This window comes from Lolium rigidum, chromosome 7 (genome assembly GCF_022539505.1).
Source record: "Lolium rigidum isolate FL_2022 chromosome 7, APGP_CSIRO_Lrig_0.1, whole genome shotgun sequence".
NCBI lineage: Eukaryota > Viridiplantae > Streptophyta > Magnoliopsida > Poales > Poaceae > Lolium > Lolium rigidum.
This window is the reverse complement of record NC_061514.1, coordinates 120,583,933-120,587,747: the sequence shown is the minus strand read 5'-3', so window position 1 is coordinate 120,587,747 and position 3,815 is coordinate 120,583,933.

Here is a 3,815-nt window from a genome sequence, read left to right as displayed (position 1 = left end):
CGAGGGCGGGGGATTTGGTGGGATCCCGGATCGGATCGATGCGGGAGCAAGCGGCGGGGCGGTGGTGGTCTTGTAGGGCGGGGGAGAGGGGAGCAAGTGGGGGTTTTGGGCCTTTTGAGGGAGTAAAGAATGCGGCGGAGGAGCGGTGCTGCGTCCGGCCACGTCGCCCCGGCACTGTTCTCGAGCGGCGCTGCTGCGCGCACCCCGACAGGTGCACCTCCGCCGCTGCCGATCGCCGGAGCCGGCAAAGTGGGGGCGGGCATGTGGGTCGTGTCCGGGGTTGGTGACGCAGCTCGTGCTGGAACTGGCACCGTTGGATGGGGCGCGATCCTTGTTGCGGTCGACACCTGTCGCCTGTCGGGTCCGACCGGATGGCCAAGGAGCAACCGGGTCAGGGAATTTATGCTTTTCTAGATAGGTGGGTGCTTTCCTTTGGTTAATTTTGTTTTCACCAAAAGCTGCAACTTGCATCACCAAGTTTTGACTTCAGAATCTAGGGTAAGTTATTCAGAAGCGGTGACAGTAGAGCATCTACTGCCGTTGCGTGGCCTCGGAAGCCCATTTTCCCAGCGGCGAGCCTGCTGACGCTCACCCGCTGCGTGCATAGCGACGGTGCAGTCGCCGGGAAGGGGAACCGTCGGAGAGTGGCATCGACGCATTGAACCGCTGTAATTGTCCGCGAAGTGGTCTGGGGAGCCCAAACGCCTCGCCGGGAACGGGCGAAGTGGCCTCAACGCGAGAACCGCCCCCGCACGAACTTCGGGGAAGAGCAACCGCCGCTCTCTTCGTCGGTAGGCCTACATATACGGTTTCCGACGGCTGACGCCATTCATCTCTTCTCTCCTCACCATCCTCTGTAACAATGAGCGATCTCTCTTGGCCATCGGACACCGACAGCGAGGGGAAACCGCCTGGATGGCGCCATTGGTGGGACCGAGCTGCATCGTCCAGCAGCGACGATTTGTCGCTACCGTCCAGCGAGGAGGAATGGGATGAAGACGATGAGGAGGACAAAGAGGCCGAGGAGAAGGCCGAGGAAGAGGCTGAGGAGGAGGAGGAGGAGGAGGAGGAGGAGGAGGAGGAGGGGCGAGGACACGGCGGCCCCGGCGAGCGACGAGGAGGACTCAACTTCCTCCGATGACGAGAAGGACACCGGCTCTTCGGAGGAGGTGTCGAGCGGGAAGCGTCGCCACTAGGACGATGAGGCGGGGCCATCTAGGAAGAAGTAGTTTAAGTTTGTTCTAAAGTTTTTATATGTAATTTTTATGTTTATTCGAAGGTTTATATGCAATTTGTCTATGTTGCACCACTTATTAGTTTGTTCAAAGCTTTCGTTCGACGAGGGTATTGCCGTAGAATTACAAATTTCGTTGGAAACGCACGCGTGCCATATATCGGGAAGACGAGGGTATTGTCGTAGAAACCAGGCCTTTGTCGCCGATAGGTCGGGGCCACCTGACGGTTCCCGCGCTTTTCTCTCGTCTGGAGTCCCCGAGCGCTCCCCGGGGGGCCAGGGATGGCCTGGGCTCTCCGGACGGATGAAAGGCCAAATCCAGACGAAATCGAGGAGCCGGGGGCGCGATTGGGCCGTTTTCGTCCATCCGGATAAAAAAGGCGTCATGTGGGCCTTGTCGGGGAGACGGCTGGAGATGCTCTTACTTTGTGCACTATCCTCAATTGGGTAAAAAATGATGCAATATGATGTTAGGCAGGTTTTCCTTCTTTCTAAAAGGGATCTTCTTATATTTATTATCATTCTTATAAAAAATGTACTATATGTATATATTATTATACATAAGAGAAATATCACTATGGCGATGATGCTTGCATCAGTTAATCGTGCTCTTTTATTAAAGAGAATTGACTAGGACATTCTCTTTTTTACCTAACTAATTGTAGTCAGGACTTCAAAATCTTGTTAAAAAAACAATCCATCCCTAGCGCAGCATACACGATTGGGTGTCATGACATATGGTCTCCAACCATGGTCCAAATAGGTAGGGCACATGGATGCCACAACCCACAAATAGACAACAAATATATGCACCTAGAAACATATCTCCGCCGTAAATATTTGCCATTGATTACTTCCACTATTTTGTGCATGTCGTCTCTCTCCGTCTCTGTTTCTCTTGAGATAGAAATCCTCCGTTCGGGCTACCTCTGGACAAAATTGTAGTCTCAACGCTCTTGGACTAGAGGCACTAATGGTTGTCTACTCATAAAAATACAAAAAATGTCATAATGCACTAGAAAGAAAGTAGGACAGCACTACGCAGCGGCGCCGCACAAATGCATGTCCGTGCGGCGGATTCTTCTGGGCCCACCATGTGAGGTTTGAGTGCGCGCATGTATTTCTTGGCGTGCGGTGCCTCGCTGGCAGCATCTAGCAGCAACATAAAATATGCAATGACTGTGACTGACATGCAAAAGATTCCAACCATGCGAAAAATTCGAAGCTACCTTTTTCTTTGCCCTGCCACCATCTGAGGTTAAAAAATACATATACTGGGGAATCCTTAAATATAATAAGGGAGAGAAAAATGATCACTAAACACAAGTACTTCTTGTACTTGCCCCGAAAATGGTTATCACTTCATACAGTATAGCACTTAATACACTTGCTAGCAGGTTTGCCAGATTCATTAACAATACATAATTGCCAGATTACTTTCACTTGGCTACCAGGTTTTAACCAAAGTAAAAAAACAAACATGAGAGAAACACCACCGGGCGCTAATTACCAGATTGTCAACACATGATTACCAGATTATCAAAACTATTGCAGAGTGTCATTCTAAATTCCCCATATAAAATTTTAGTCACCACTCACCAGATTACTCCGCAATAGTCACGAGATTAATAATACAGCTGCCAGATTAATTGGTCAGGGCTATCATGTTAATTACTCATGATTATCAGGTTATTACAACAATAACTAGCAGATTAAAATCACCTAATTACGAAAATTCCAAGGCGAGGAGGAGAACTGCGGCGGAGGAACCTCCCTACTGGGTGCTCGGCGTCGCGCAACAGCCTCCCTTGCTGCATACTGTGCGGCGGCCTCGCCGGCGTGCTCGTCGTCGGTGCCTCGCTCGCCGCGTGCATTCTCGTCCGCCTCCTCCTCGCGCCTGTCAACGGCGGCCTCGCCGGCGTGCTCGTCATCGGTGCCCTGCCCGTCGCCGCATGCTCGTCCGCCTCCTCCTCGCGCCCGTCAACGGCGAGCTCGCCGGCGTGCTCGTCGTCGGTGCCCCGCTCGCCGGCCGCATGCTCGTCCGCCTCCTCCCTCGCGCCCGTCAACGGCGGCCTCGCCGGCGTGCTCGTCGTCGGTGGCCTGCTCGCCGCTGCATGCTCGTCCGCCTCCTCCTCGCGCCCTTCAACGGCGGCCTGGCGGAGCCCTCCTAGCGTCGCGCGCGCTGATCCTCCTCGAGCTCGTCGGTGGAGGCGGAAACTCCCAAGACGAGCCACCTCCCAGCGCTCGCCGGCGACGGCCTGATGAAGCCCTCACCGCGGCCTTCCTCGTCCTCGCGCTCATCGACGCCGTGCTAGCAAAGTCCCCCGGCGACGCGCCTCCTCCATGTGCTCCAGGTGGGGCGCTCCGAGGCCGGCGCTCCGGCGAATCTCCGGTGCGGTGGTCCGGCGAATTACCGGCGCGGCGCTCCGGCGACTCACTTGTGCGGTGCTCCTCCGTGTGTGGCCTGAGAGGAAGAGATAAAGTTTGTGTGGCTGAAAGAAGGTAGGAAAAAAATAAGATACGGGCGTCGCTGATCCTATAGGGGGCCGATGCCTTTTCAACAATCGTGGCGCAGCCGCCG